The following is a 16,918-nucleotide window of genomic DNA, read 5'->3' as shown; positions in this document are numbered from 1 at the left end:
CTAAATCCAAGAAGCGATCAAATTTTTAGATGCTTTTAGTTTTGTGATTGATTTACATGAAAGTTATTATTTTTGAGTGCAATATAGCTTCAATGATCGAATTCGAGATGCTGATGTGCTGTACTTGGTGGGTCTCCGTTTGGTCATCCACTCCAACAAGGATTTGCAACTGGTCTGTTATTGCAGGTATCATTCCTTCCTTCCCCTTCCTCCCTCGTCTTTTAAAAAAAAAAAAATCATTTCTTCACTGATTTAAATGCTTTACCTCAGAGTAACAATCTTAGTAGATAAATAACTGTTAGTTGTTCTAATGTCTTTATTCCTCTGTTTCTTTTCCACCCTTTTCTTTTCTTGGTTGGCCTTTTCACCTCTTAAATTTTTAAAAATAACTAGAAAGCTGCATGTTGCAACGAGATGTGGAATGCTTGTACCTTGTAGTCATTGAATTCTTGTAAGTTATGAATATAGAAATATAATACAGCAACAGCAACAAACTTAGAAATATAATACTTCCACATGAAATGATATCTGCACATTAATACAAAACTAGTTATATATATTTATCTTAGAAATTGCATCCAAAACCTTAGATATAGGTAGTATAGATTTTAATGATTTCATATAGTTTCCCAATGGATGCTGCTGTGCATTACGGGTTTGGTTAAAAAAATATAGGGCTTGAGCAAAAGAGAGACTTCTGATATAAGAAATTAAAAAGACGATAATTTTCTGGTCAAGGTGCCATTGAAATTTTATTTATACACAGTGAAACAGAATCCTGAAGATACGGGAAGAGATTAAACAGATATTAGGTGAGCTCATTCAGGTAGAAATTATGGACTTGTTTGATTCTATTTATTTGTTTGAATGATTTGTTTTGAAACCATATCCAAAGACAAAAATAAAGAAAAATAGTATTATGAAGAAATTGATTTGAAAATAAGTTTTAAGAATGTGAAAACAAAATTTTTGTTCAATTCACTTGTTTTACTTAATACATATTGACATAATTTTCTTATGATAAATTAATTTCATATAACATCAATGAACTAATATAGAAATGTCTTTTGAACTTTAAATGAACATAAAATGATATAGTTATAATTTAATTTGACATTATTTTAAACGTATTCCGAATAATGGCATTTATGTGAATAGTACATATATTGATTAAAAAAATAATTGTACCAGTTTATATTCACCGTATATAATCCTTATAATTGAGCACATTCTGTTTTGCTTTCAATAGATAGGCTAACAAACGTGTCTTCACCCATATTTTACCTACATTTTATGGTTATTTAAATTATATAACTTTTTGCCCAACATTTTTAATTATATAATTATATACATTGCATTGTAATATTCTCACGTGCTGAACAATGTGCATGCTTCTGCTTCTTGCAGTTTCAAATACTATGTCCATCCACATGGTTGCTAGGAACATTATTTTTCTTGCTAATCATTTCTTGTGGCCATGCTTCCTAAAACTTTTTCTCGACAATAACAATCCTCCTCCCTGCTTGAAGCGACACAATAGATATCTTTGTTGTTTCCAATTTTTATGTTTCTCGTTTTTGGAGCTATTTCATATTATGGCAAGGCTTCACTGCAATTAGTGATATCAAGCCTATGATGGTATTTATATTTTACTTAGTCGGTTGAATCAGGTGCAATCTGACTTCTGAGGGAAAATTCTTCTATCTGCAGCTTAATGGCCATGATCACGGGACAGAAGCTAATGCAGACCTAATGCTTGGTGCATCAAGGGATCACATCCTGGTTGTCGGACTTCATGCATTCTCTATTTCATTCCATTATCTATTTTTTGGAAGTTAAATATTTCTTTCATAAAGGATTGGAGTTATGTATTGGAATGTGGTGGTGGGATAATGGAATTTACAGTTACTGTAGACAAAGCTGATGGGGATCTTCATGATTCTATTTCATTAAGTTGGCAGGGCTTTTGTTTGGCATAGAGAATGACAGAGTATACCCTTTTTTTAGCTCCTCATTTCTATCATTACAATACAATTGAGACAAATCTACATGCACTATTTACTGCTGTGGTCTATTCAACTAATTTGCTGGAAGAATAAAGCATCTCAAACTGTCTTCATCACTTGAAGGGGAACATCTACTGACTATTGTTGATATCATTCATTGCTTTTGCAAACAAGTTCACCAAATTCTTTCATGCTTTTCAGGTTGGAATGGCTGCAAACTTGCGAGATTTTGTACTAACCAATTCTGACGGAAAAGAGGTATAGAGCTAGGTACATTTGCATTGTTTACTAAGTTTGAACTTTCACCTTTTGCGTGCTATTTCATATATCATCGGCAATGGTTGGTTGGTAAACATTGAATATCAGTTTCAACCTACTACTATGATATCTCTATGCTTGGTAGTCCAAATAGATATAATGTCAACATAGCCACGTGCATAAATATGTGTAGAGCAAATATACTTTGAATAGTCCAATGGTTTAGTCATGTGCGTACTGTACAGTATATAAAGAGGTTAGGGTATACAATCAGTAAACGGCTGTGATTTTGGAGATATTTCCTCCTTGATATTCTCTCCTGATCTACCCAAGATATTCACCCAAGTATGTGCGTATAAATCAGTCATAAGGTACAATATTTATTTTATATAATTACCACTTCCCCCCAAGTTGGATCATAGATATTGATCATGTCCAACTTGCTTATGAACCTCTCAAAGGTCTCTTCTGACAACCCTTTTGTGAGAATGTCTGCCAATTGCTGCTTGGTTGGAACATATGACAAACACACGATGCCTTCTTTCACTTTTTCTTAGATAAAATGTCTATCAACTTCAACATGTTTGGTCTTGCTATGTTATATTTAACGCCATGCTTAGAGATGCCTTTTTATCACAGTAGAGCTTTACCGGTGAATCAATCTTCACCTGAGCTTCTTCTATCACCCTTTGAAGCCATAGTCCTTCCATAATACCCTGAGCCAATGCTCTTAGTTCGGATTCTGCACTACTTTTGGCCACATCTCCCTGTTTCTGATACCATGTAGAGCAAATATACTTTGAATAGTCGGATGGTTTATTCATGTACAGCATATATACATATTAGGGCATATAATCAATAAATGTTTATGATTATGGAGATATTTCCTCCATGTTATTCTCTCCTAATCTACCCGAGATATTCGCCCAAGTATATGCCTATAGATCAGTCATAATATACAATATTTATTTTATTTAATTGCCACAATATGTTTCTTGGCATACATTTTATGCATGCTTTCATGTCTCAAGCCCAACATTGGGAGTATGATGGGAGATCATGGGTATGTATGGAGTTCCATCTTCTAGTGAGGCTAAAAGATAAGCTGTTGACTGCAAATTGTCCAGATTGTGGGTTGCTAAACACAACAAAAACTGACCCATGATCATTCCTATGAAATTTTAGATTGATCAGGGCTGTTGGCCAATGGCCATAGTTAGGGGCTGTTTCATTCCCTCTTCCAGATAGAAAAAAGGTGTTAATGATGGTAATAGCTGCATTTTGTACCTGTGGCACTTTTGGAAGAAGGTCATGGCAGAGATCGTCTTGCCTCTAGGTCTTGCATGAAGACTAATTGAAAGATGCTCAGATTATGAGTTTTAAGAACTGTAAAGACAACCTCCGGCTAGAGGCAGGATCAGGACATGAGATACAAGACATTCTCTACCCAATGAATATGAGCTGTACTATGTGATATGTAGGGACCGAACCCATATCTGCCTGCAACCCTGACTGGTTTCTATACTGCATTCATGTTGAAAATATTTTATGCTGCATGCATGTTGAAAATCTGCGTGGAAAAAATCTCACGGGATGATTGAATTTCCTCTTTCCAAAGATTAGGCTGTCGAATTTTTAATACCATTGACATCATGATGAAATTAAGAAGAGGATAACACCATTCGAATCTTAGGTAAAAGGTTCAGAAGTTCTACTACATGATGGGATACCTGTTGCATATGCTTCATCCCCCACAGAAACTGTAAGCTTCTTCACTTTTAAATGCCATCATCAGTTGAGTACTTTTCACGAAGTATGCACTGTATTAGGAAGAACCAGCAAAATTTTAAGTAATAAATGTTCACAGTCATTGTCATGAATTTTAAGAGAGAGGGGATAAAGCAATTGGAACGGGCAAAAATCAATTACTTGTTTTGCAGGCTAACTATGTTTCTGCTCATGACAACGAAACCTTGTTTGACATTGTGAGCTTGATGGTGTGATGGGATCTTTAAATTGTCATTGACCTAGAATGGTTGTGTTATGTTGTGGCCTGCTTGCAATTTCATCAGTTCTGCTTCATAATATGGCCTATTCGTTCAAGTTCTGCTTCATACTCTTTGCCCGGCTAATGATTACTCATTATGAAACACTTGTTGAATTAAAGAGAATCCAAAATACATGAACTTCTAAAAGAAAATAATTCAAAGGAACGTTAAGGTCTGAAATTTTAATTATTAGTTTATTACCGTGACTGCCATCTATATGAGTTTATACACATTTAGTACTTGCATTCTATCTTCACAATGGTTAGAACATATCAGCAAGTTCAGAGCATCCTAGGTCTGTGGAGTCATGGCTTCGGACAAACCAATCTGTGACTTGGCTGCCTTTCCCATTCATCGTGATGGTTGGGTTTTGAAACACTGGATATTAGGGAACTATAATAACTTGTAAAGCGCAGATGTCTTAAGAAAGAGCTGTATCCATGTGACTCATTTTGAACACTACACGACACTCTATACATTGACACTTGAAATTTTGCCATGTCACCGTGTTTATGTTTATGTTAGTGTTCTTTTTTTTTTTTTAAAAAAAAAGAACAATTATGTGTTGCCTATGCAGTAAAGGGTTCATAGCATGATGGCTGACTGTGTTTTTTGAAATTTAAGCAGTTTAGTCAATTGGGCCACTGAGTTATTGTGTTAACGATTTCTTCATCATGAAATCAGCTGCTTTCCTTTTTCAGTTTATTATTTCTGGGACTCAGTCATTTATGTTTCCTAGGGGATACCATTTTTTCACTCTAGTGATGAGATACTCCGCTCCAAATCGCTTGATCGAGATTCATACAATTCTGGAGATTGGTTCAATAGGTTGATTCTACAAATTCTCAGTTCCATAACCTATAACTTATTTTCAATCTTACAGATAATTCTGTTCAGATAATTCCTTTTCTGTCATTGTCAATTTAATGTGTTTCCTTCTGCATCTAATATTGGTTTTCCTCCTATGATTTCAGGCCTGATTTTTCACATAATTCTAATAATTGGGGTGTTGGGCTTCCTCCACGGGAGGAAAATGAAAAGAACTGGCCGCTGTAAGAGTTTAAACACTTTATCATCACCGTTTAATGTATGCATTTCTTAGTTGAGTGTCAACTCATCAGGCACGATATGACATAAATTACCATATTCTGGTGATAAAATTGTGTTATGCAAAAGATCTTATTATTGATTTACTGTTTATGTTCCGGCCGTTGCTTCATCTAGTAATCTTGTGTCTTTTTTAATCAGAATGAAACCAAGATTGGCAGATCCATCTTTCAAGCCTCAGGAGAGCGACATCCTTGCCAGGTTAGAGAATTTTTTAAACCTGTTGCGTATAAGGTACTCGTCACCACTATTCCGTCTGAGGACAGCAAATGCTATCCAGGTGAATACATTTTGAATATCTTCCTATGGAATCACTGCCTTCATTAATCATGGAAACTAAATGCTCCTTTAACTTGCCAAAGGGAATAACCTAAATTGGTGACCAATTATCTTCACATATGGATATTTCAACTCCACTAAGCACCATTGTTTCCTTTCATTTTTAGGGCTTATGTTCTTTTTCAGATATGTTGTTAAATTTGTTTGTGAACTATACCCTTATTTGGAAAAGCTAAATTTCAGCTTATCCAGAATTTCCTTTTAGTGTAAGGTATTTCAACTGTCACTTTTTCTAAATCCTGATCTTCTTGGCCTTGTATCTTAAAACATTTCTGTTAAGTGTAGAGAGGCAAAAACCAGAATATTCATTCACTGAAAGCAATAAGTATCAGTACAGGGGTATATACTCTGGCTGATACACGTCAATGATTACTCTTCTCTCTCTATAACTAACTCTAAAGGTAAAACTTACCACGTTCCTCAATACAATTACCATAAACCCCTTACCAATATGACGCATATATCAATTCTCCCCCCTACGAGAGAATCCTTGTCCACAAGGATAGGACGGTGAACTGGTGCAGTAGCTTGAAATTGAGTAAATTGCTGTTTTATGACAGAAAGATCTTCCCAGGTAGCATCTTTTGGCTGAGTAAACTTCCATCAAACCAAAACTTGAGTAATAGGCAGATTATGGTGTTTAATGAGCTTACGGCCAAGAATTTCTTCCGGCTCCAACATAAACTGGCCGTTGTCATCTATTGGGGGTAAAGATTGAGTAGAGATAGCTGCTGGTCCCACATGTTTCTTAAGGAGGGAGACATGAAACATAGGGTGAATCCGTGTCCCTGCAGGCAGCTGGAGTTCATAAGTGACAGCACCAATTTTCTTCAGAATAGGATAAGGCCCAAAATGACAAGCTGCTAGCTTGTGTAGGGCAGAATTGTTGATCAAATTGTGTCAAAAAGGATGAAGCTTCAGATAAACCATATCACCCACATTGAAATGACGCTCAGTTCGATGTTTATTGGCCTGCTGAATCATTCGGTGTTGGGCTTTCCCCAAATGTTGTCTGAGAAGCAACAAGACTAATTCCCGTGTTAAACAAGTCCGGTCCACCAAGTCATTGGGGGAATCACCTGCTATGTAAGGTAAGTGCAGTGGCGGTGCAACACTATAGACTGCTAACATCCCAATGGAAGAGTGATAGGTAGTGTTGTACCAAAGTTCAGCTAGAGGCAGCCATTTAACCCATTGTTTAGGAAAATCACTAGTCATACATCTCAAATAACATTCAAGGCAGCGATTGAGGACCTCAGTTTGGCCATCTGTTTGAGGATGGTATGCAGAAGAGTATTAAAGCTTGACCCCATATAATCTGAACAATTCCTTCCAAAATTTCCCACAGAATATAGGATCTCTATCAATGACTATAGTCTTAGGAAACCCATGTAATTTCACCATGTTATCCAGAAAAATTTGGGCCACTTCAACTGCTGTAAAAGGATGTTTTAAGGCCATAAAATGGGTAGCTTTAGACAACCGGTCAACCACTACTAAAATGGTGGACTTAGAATAGGAACTTGGAAGACCATTGATGAGATCCATAGAAAGATCAGTCCAGATATGTTCTGGAATTGGTAATGGTTGAAGTAACCCTGAAGAAGCAATCAACTTAGGTTTAAAGCATTGGCAAATGGTGCATTCACGCACAAAAGTACGGACATAGCGTTCTAACCGTTTCTAATAAAAAATAGAGCCAAGGCGCTGGTAAGTGGCATGGACCCCCGAATGACTCCCAATGCTGTCATTATGAAAGTAGGAAATGAGATCATAGCAAAGGTTACGATATGCTTCCACCACTAATTTCCCATTACGTTTGAGTAATTGGTACTGCCATGTAAATCTAGGATGAGAATCCTGATTTTGTTCTAGTTCTCAGATCAGCTGCTGTAGTTGATCATCAGTTAACCAAGAGTCTCGAACACGGTCATACAATGGTGAAACAAGTTGGGACAGAGCTAAACAAGACCCTTCAGATCATCGGGAAAGTGCATCCGCCGCTGTATTCTCACTGCCCTTACAGTAAGTTATTTCATAATTCAATCCCCATAATTTATGGAGCCATTTAAACTGATCCTGGGTTAAGTCACGTTGCTCCAGAAGGTGTTTCAGGGGTAGGTGGTCAATTTTGATAATGAACTTGTGACTACATAGCTAAGATCGCCATTGTTTGGCTGCAAAAAGAATTGCCAACACCTCACGTTCATATGTTGACAGAGGCCTTTTTGTAGAGGTCAGAACCTTACTAGCAAAAGCAATATGTGGAAATCCCGGAGATTATGGGATACAAGTAAACAGATATTACTTGCTATTATTTCATTCCTTATTTAATTGATTCTTTTAATGTTGTAATCATTTTATTATACTTTATTATCCTTTAATTCCTTTCCTAGGATAGTCGTCCACAGCTCCTATAAATCTCTGTACAGCTTAGTAGTCAATAAATAAAATAGAAGCATACAGTATTTTTTTTCCCGCCAAGTCAACTCTGGAGCACGATGGCTCCAGTTATTCCCGCCAAGGTATGACATCGGTCTTTGAAGGGGCTGCTGTTCTGATCGTCCTAGAAAAACTCATAGGAGACAACTACCATGAGTGGGCCCAGTCTGTTCAGCTCGCAATTGAAGGACGAGGTAAATTGGGCTACCTCACCGGTGACACCTCCTATCCATTTGCGTCTAATCAGCAAGCCATGCGACAATGGAAGACTGAAAACACGATGGTTTCTTCCTGGCTTATTAACGCCATGATACCAGCCATCAAGCGGAGTTTCATGTTCCTTCCCACAGCACGTGAGATATGGGAAGTAGTACGGGAGGCCTACTCCGATGGTGAAAATGTCTCCCAAGTCTTTGAAATCAAAACGAAACTATGGCAATTAAAGCAAGGTACAAGAAACTTGAATGATTATTATTTGACCATGTCGGCTCTATGGCAGGAACTTGATCTCCATAGTGAAGACACTTGGAAATGCTTAGAAGACGCTGCACTATACCAAAAGAAAGTTGACAAAGAGCGCCTCTTTGAATTTCTTGCAAGTGTGAACTTCGACCTTGATGCTGTTCGAGGATGCCTCTTAAGTCGGGTTCCCTTACCAACAGTCTGAGAAGCTTTTGCAGAGGTACAGAGGGAGGATTCGCTCCGCAGAATAATGATGCCTATCTTTGGCCTTGTCACCAATACAGAATCCTCTGCCCTGCTTTCTCGCAACTCAAACAATGAAGGCCCGAGACCTAAACTCATTTGTAAGCATTGCAAAAAGACTGGACATACAAAGAAACGTGTTGGGATATACATGGTAAACTTGCTGATTGGAAACCAAAGAAAGGCAGAGGGCGTGGCTATATTGCTGGCACAGAACGAAGTGCAGATACATCTACCACATCCCCTGTTGGTATCAACGAACAACTTACCAAATTAGTAGAGTTGCTTAGCAACCTACAAGCTCCTAGTCAGTCATCTCGTGCACAACCAACAGCTACTGTGGTGCACAAAGGTAATTTCTTGCATGCTTTGACCACAATTCAAAGCCTATGCATAGGTAGGTGTTGGATAATTGACTCTGGTGCATCAAATCACATGACTGATAATCGTAACTTATTCATTTCTTATACTCCTTGTGATGGCTCTCTTAAAGTAAAAATTGCTGATGCCTCTTTATCTGTTGCAGCTGGGATTGGGGATATTCGAATTTCTGAACACATAACCCTTCACGTTGTTCTGCATGTTCCTAAATTAAAGTGCAACTTAATATCTGTGCACAAACTTACAAAGATTGACAAATGTCATGCTGATTTTTATGACACTCATTGTTTATTCCAGGACCTGTCAACAGGGAAGATGATTGGGAGTGCTAAGGAATTTGATGGCCTGTATTACTTTGATGACGCCTCTATCACAAACACTAGTGTTTGCAATAAAATTTCTCTACCTAGGGACAATGATATATTTCTTTGGCATAAACGCCTTGGGCATCCTAACTTTCAGTATTTAACTCAAATGTTTCCTTCAAGTTTTTCTAATAAAAATGTTTTAGAACTCTCTTGTGATGTGTGTGAACTTGCAAAGCATCATCGTACTACTTTTTCCAGAAATATTTATCAACCCCCATCTCCTTTTGCTACCATTCATAGTCATTTATGGGGCCCTAGTCAGATTGCAAACCGAACTCAACACAAATGGTTTATTACTTTTATCGATGATCATACTCGAGTTTGTTGGACTTATCTACTAAAAGAAAAATCTGAAGTTTATTCTGTTTTTACAAATTTCCATCAAATGATCAAAAATCAATTTAATACCTCCATCAAGATTTTCCATACAGATAATGGCACCGAGTACATTAATAACAATTTTTCAGATTTTTTCCAAGAAAATGGCATCATTCATAAAAGCTCTTGCCCTCACAGCCCCCAACAAAATGGGATTGCAGAACAAAAAAACCGACACATTTTAGAAGTCACTCGTGCCCTTCTCCTTACCCATAATGTGCCAAAGTTTTATTGGGGTGATGCGATTCTCACTGCCACTTTTCTCATCAACAGAATGCCAAGCAGAGTTCTCTCCTTTAAAACCCCTCTAGAGGTCCTTCACTCAACTTATCATGTACCTTACCTTCACAACAATCTTCCTTTAAAGATTTTTGGATGTTCTGTTTTTGTCCACCTACATAACCAAGGAAAGCTTGATCCGCGCACTGTTAAATGTGTTTTTCTAGGATATTCTGCCTCTCACAAAGGGTACAAATGTTACAACCCTTGTACCAAACGCCTTTATATTAGTTGTGATGTCACCTTTCATGAATCTGAACCTTTCTACTCCCAGTCTTCAATTCAAGAGGAGAGTTGGGATGAATTGAAACCTTTAGAGTCCATCGATGACTCTATCTCAGCTTGTAGTTCTTGCATCAATTTTTGGAGCCCTAGCCCTTTACATATACCATGAGCATACTCGCAACTTCAAGTGCAGATTAATGAAAACCTAAGACTTGGCATGGAACACCCTTGTATCAGCGACTCACAAAAGCATAGTAACCTTGACAGAACAGATATCAATATGAACCATGATGATTTTGAGGCAAATCCCAAGCCATCTCCGAAAATATGTTCTAACGGTAGCGTGAAAGAATAGAGCCGGAGAAACTTGACAAATCAATTGCATTGTTTCTCAAAACATTCGCAGCGGCCGCCTAAGAGCTTTCGCCTTTGCTAGGCTTGAGAGCTAATGCTGCACCAATCCTTCCTTTTGAGTAGAAATAAAATGAGTGTTGGGTGCAAATGATGATTGTTTACCATCACACAATAGCTGACAGTTGTAATGAAAGTATAAAATTGAGTTGTTACAATAGATGTTGTATGATTCTGTACTTTTCATTGGATTCAGTAATCAAAGGCAGTAGAAAAGGGTATACTATTTGTCAGTTATGGATATTAACTTAGTTGCACTATTTAATTTTGAGAAGACATCTAATTCTACTTTGTACTATGTTGCAGGTAGGGTCATCTAATCCGGCTGCTTTGTTGTGCCGGGTAGGACAACAGCCGTGTTTGTAGAGCCTCGCAAAATATGAGTGCCATCTAAGCATTGCCTGATGCTTTGAGATTTTGATTATGCTGGTTTTGGTTTATCAGAACTGTTGGTTTTGTTTTACTTTTCATCACTATACGAACTCTGAGAAGCAAAACCATGATGGTATGATCTACTTACTTTTCGAGGAACTAACAATTTGAGGGTCTAGTAAATTTTCTCCTTTGGCAACTTTTGCTGATTAAATAAAAGATTACTATCTCTGGTTTCAAATATAAGACCTAATTTACAGTGTAATTTGCAATTTACTACAAACTAGATATTTAGGACCGGAGGTAATATGTAGTTTTTGCTGTTTTGCAAGCACAGGTAGGTGTCACTGGCAGAGAGATAAACATTGAATTGTTAGTTCTTTTTTATAAACATATGCATTGCCCCAAGTCCTTTATAGTGGAAATTGTATGATGAAAAATATAATTAAATCAGAATTGGTTAGAATTATAAGAAATTTTTTTTAAAAAAATAAAAAATGAAATGTATATTTCTCCCAACTTTTCAGGAAACATTATAAATGGGTCTAGATAAAAACTACTACTTTTAGTCCTAAGTAGAAGACCTCGTTTTTAGTTTATAAATAAGTTCTTATAATTAGAATAAGAGGTAATAATAACAATTCACTCTCCTAAAAATGGTTTACCATTCTATTTCTCGGCATTGGGTTAGGTTGAAGCCCGACCCGACCCTACTAATATGTCGTAATCTTGTGCATTGTCATTCGTCTCAAGCAACATATTTTTCTTTTTCTTTGTTTTATTCAATCCAAATCCCTTTTTTCTAAATAACATGGGAAAAAGATACAAAATTAAACATATTACTTCCGTGAATTTTATTTGCTATGTGTTCTTTTTTAATTTGTTGACGTTAAAACTTAAAATATTGAGCAAAGTATTTTCTAATAAAAATATTAGTCTGGCATATATGGACCTGTATCTTGCATTAATGTAAGTAACCAAAACAGAATTATGGTAAAAAATTTTTTAAAAAAAATGTAACCAAAACACAATTTAGCTAAGATACCTCAATTTTATTCCATTGATCAAATTCAGTCAATTGAATTTCACAACCTCTTATTTATAACTATAATTTACATAGTGTTAAAATAATTGAAGTAATAATTATTTTGAAAAAAAAAAAAACTCAGCCTTGACCACCCATGAGTGTGCCATTATCGATTGTCATTCAATGGAATTTTCTTGTCTTTTTTTTGGGGGGGGGGCCGTAAGGGTGTGTGTTCCATTGATCATTGGTCCCTTGAGTTAAGGGGAAAGCAGTATTGCTTTTATTTTATTTTAATAAAAAAATAAAATTTTAACTTGCTTTTCAGTTGTTTATTGAAAGCTTGACTTCAAATTAAACAAATAACCCATATGGCTGAATCATAACTCTTTGAAAATTTTCTTTTTGCTATAAGTGAGAAACAAAACAAAGCTGGAAAAATATGACAAATATGCAGCAAAAAAAAAAAAAAAAACAAAGCTAGCTACAATGACAGTGACTCAAACTCAAGAAACATCAAGTAAGGTCATTCTCCATAAGCATTTTTGAGGACATCTGGCAAGAAATAACTATAATTTTAAAATAATTTATCCTTGAGAATTATCTTACACCATCTCTGATAACATCTGGCGAGAAACATCCAGTTAAGCAAGGCCCATCTCTTTTGCATCTTTTCAAAATTCCATCTAGCACGACTATAATTTTAAATAATTTATATTTGAGAATTATCTCATACCAATATTTAGTTAATTCTTTTTTAATGAATTTGTCTATGATTTTACAAAAAAGAAGAAGCTAATTCTCTTTTATTTGAAATGTTTTACTATGGTTTTTCAAAGGATTGAGTTTATTCTATTGTATATTCATACAATATAAAATAAAAATATTCTTTCATCTATTTTTCATAAATTAAATCTAAATTGCCACTCTTAATGTCAAGCGACCCCCACTAGTTTCAAAGTCACTCAATCATTTTATACTCATATGGGGATGGAGTCAGAAAAAGGGCAATAAAAGTGTCATTTGATGGTGAAAAAAAACATTGAAAAGTGCCCAGATGCACTCCAAAAAAGAAAAAAAAATCTAGAATTTGCCATTTTCCCTTCAGGTGCTCAATAATTGAGAGTCATTTCTTACCGTTCACTCATTTTACAGCAATGTCAACTTTATTTGTGTTCTTTTTTTATTTCATATGCAGCTGTGAGGGTTAAAAAAGCTGAAAAAGAAAAAACATTGCAAACAGATCTGAAAAAATTGTCTTCTTGTAATCTGAAGAATATTTTTTCTTCATTTGATGTGGAATAATGATGAACTGGTCTTTTGTAGCACCCTACATTTTGATATGAACATCTTCACTTTATTATTGTGCCCATTTTCAATTGTATTGGAATTTGCAAGGCAATAAACCAGTTTCTTTTTTTTTTTCTTTTAATGAGAGATTGGGTTCTTAGGGTCTCCATTTTTTTAATGGAAGAAAAAGCAAATAAAAATAACCATCTCCAAGTGGCAGATAGAGGTGAATATCGTGGGAAAAAAAACCGGATCAGACTGGCCTATTCAACTGGTGAACCGGCTTGATGTCTAGTCTGGGTTAAGGTAAGAACTGGCCTATTTTTGAACCGATGGTAAACCGATTGAGCCAGTAAGAACCAATGTTAAACTGGGTAAACTGCCAGTTTAGGAGGTTTATCTGGTTTATTAATTTTCCCCCTCCAAAGCCAAAAATGGCTGCGTTTTGAAAAAAAAAAATCAAACCAAAACCCCTCGGCTTGACCTCAACCCCCTAGTCTCCTTTCTTATTCGGTCTCATTCCCTCGGTCCCAAGCTCATCGAATCTCACCATCGTGCTATGCTCACTACTCCGTCCTCTATCTCTCAGCCTGACTGGTCACTCTTAGAGTCGTCATCATCGCCTTGCTGTAGCCTACTGTCGTCTGAAGCTCTCACTACCCTCACCTCGCGTGAAGCTCGTCCCCTACATTGCTTGAAGCTCCTCAATACCCTGCCCACCATCACCAATCCCGACGCTTGAGGATCCTTGTCCTGCCATCGCCTCGCCTCGCCTCGCCTCGCCTTGCTTGAAGCTCCTCGCCTTGCCCGCCGCCTTGCCCGAAGCTCCTTGTCATGTCATCACCGGTTAGTGAGTTCTCGTCGATCTCAGTTCTCCCAAGTCCAAACTCCTAATTTCTCAATCTCTGATCTTTCACCGTCACACTCACTCTCAGTCTCTGATCTCTCGACCTCTCACAGACTCAACTCAACCCTAAACTCTCAGTGTTTGAACTTGGAAGTCGTAAGCTAATAATCTCTGCCATCTTTTATTTTTTTGGTTTGATTTTGCCATTCTGGATTCTGATTCTGCTTCTGCTTGAGGATTGCTTGTGCAAATTAATTGTATTCTGAAATCTGAAACCATCAATGGATTCCATGTATTCGTGTAATCTCCTCGAGACTGTGTTTGCTGTTTGGTACTTTGGTTTAAAATTACTTGTTTGGTTTCAAAATTGTGGACTGTGTTTGGTTTAAAATTGTGGTGATTATATATAGTTATATACTAAATTCTGAAACTGTGTTCGGTTTTAAAACTATGGACTGTGTTCGGCTGTAATTAAGTGGTTTGTTCAATATGAAATCAGAATCAATATGAAACCGAATAATTGATTGATTGTTTAATCATTAATGTTGTGTTGAGCTTTTGATTTGTTTTTTCAGTAGTAGTGATGGATATTACAAATAACCAAAGTTCTGGAAATGACAACATGACTTCTAATACTGGATCTTCAACTCCCCATACCGAAACCTCCACACCTACATCTTCATTACGTGCCAAAACTAATCCAGCATGAGCACATATTGCCTACAGAAAAGAGGGAACACAAAATATATATACATGTCTTTTTGTACTAATAGTTATAGAGGAGGTGGGATAAATAGGATGAAGCAACATCTTGCTGGCACTATTGGTCAAATAGCTGCTTGTAAAAATGTTGAATCACCAAATGTCATAAGTAGTGCAAGGAAAAGGTAAGCTTCTCGGAGCATAGACAATTATTTTACTCCTAGGACAACTCCTGATTCCTAACCTAACCTGACATTAAGAGTGCATTAGCAACTAAAGAAGCAAAGCATAATGTGAAAATATTGATTGCTGAATGGGCTATTGTAAACTGCATTCCGTTTAAGGCGTTTGATTGCCCTTTATTTCAAAAAGCTATGGGTGGTATTACTTCAATAGGGCCTGGGTTTAAAGCTCCAGTACTTATGATTTTAAAACCAACTTGTTGAGTGATTGGAGAAAAGAATGTCAGTTACTTATTGATAGTCATCAAGCTAAATAGAAAAACAATAGCTACACACTCATGGCTGATGGATGGACTGATGTTAGACAACATACTGTGATAAACTTCTTAGTGTATTCTACACATAGTATGGTATTTGTGAAGTCTGTTGATGCATTAGATCTAGTTAAAGATGTCAAAACTCTATTCACACTATTCTATGAAGTCATTGAGTGGATTGGTCCTAAAATATTGTTCATGTAGTGATTCACAATGCAGCTAATTATGTAGCATGTGGTAGATTGATTAAAGAGAAGCATACAAGTATTTATTGGTCACCTTGTACTGCACGTTGTTTGAATCTTGTATTGAAGGACTTTTCAAGCATGCCTCATGTGTCAAACCTCGCATCTAAGGCATCAAAGATAACTGTCTTTGCATATAATCATATGGTTTTCTTATTGTGGCTGAGGAAAAGACCAGTTTGAAAAGAAATTATGTGTCCTAATGTCACAAGGTTTGCTACCACATTTATTACATTGCACAGCATATATATGCACAAGAATGACTTGCAAGCTTTAGTTATTGATAAATATTTTGTGGATCATAAATTATCAAAGACTGAAGCAGGAAAAAATTTTAGTGCAATCATATTGGACAATTGGTTTTGGAATGATTGTTATCATGTTGTAAAGATTGTATCTTCTCTTATAAAATTGTCGAGAATTGTTGATTCAGATGAGAAACCTTCATTGCCTTATGTTTATGAAGGCATGAGAAGGGCAAAAATGGCAATTAAGGAGATGTTTAAGAAGAACAAGGACCTATATAAGCCCTACATTACAATCATTCAAACTTAATGGGACAAGCATTTAGAGACCAATCTTCATGCATCATCATATTTATTGAATCCTGCAATCACATATGCTCCCGACTGCCCTATCAAGTCAAAGTTAATGATGGCTTTAATTGATGTGGTGGAGTCTTACTCAGACAAAGAGGTTGATGGCTTCGTGGTAATGAAACAGGCAACTACTTATCGTGAAGCCAAAGAATCTTTCAGTAGACCATCATGTCAAAAAGTAGCACAAAAACTTGACCCTTGTAAGTGTTTGTATTTAATAGTTAATAGTATATTCATGGTGATTCACTAATTCTATATTTCATATTTTCATGATTTAGATGAATGGTGGACATATTATGGATGTTCAGTGCCAAAATTGCAACGTGTTGCGATGTGCATTCTTAGTTAAACTTCTTCTTCTTCTTCTGGCTGTGAAAGGAATTATAGTTTATT

At 36.3% G+C, this 16,918-nt stretch overlaps 1 long non-coding RNA gene across 1 annotated transcript; it reads left to right on the top strand.

Annotated features, from left to right (window-relative positions):
* Positions 1-127: 127 nt before the first annotated feature.
* Positions 128-4,249, top strand: LOC114748198 (uncharacterized). The gene is made up of 5 exons (XR_003740440.1): positions 128-186; positions 1,711-1,782; positions 2,208-2,264; positions 3,958-4,026; positions 4,205-4,249. It is a non-coding gene; the product is annotated as an uncharacterized LOC114748198 (long non-coding RNA).
* Positions 4,250-16,918: the final 12,669 nt, after the last annotated feature.

The sequence above is a fragment of the Neltuma alba genome, unplaced genomic scaffold (assembly GCF_004799145.2).
Source record: "Neltuma alba isolate B1F8T4 unplaced genomic scaffold, ASM479914v2 tig00005639_pilon, whole genome shotgun sequence".
Taxonomy (NCBI): Eukaryota; Viridiplantae; Streptophyta; class Magnoliopsida; order Fabales; family Fabaceae; genus Neltuma; species Neltuma alba.
This window is presented reverse-complemented; position numbering and strand designations above follow the sequence as displayed.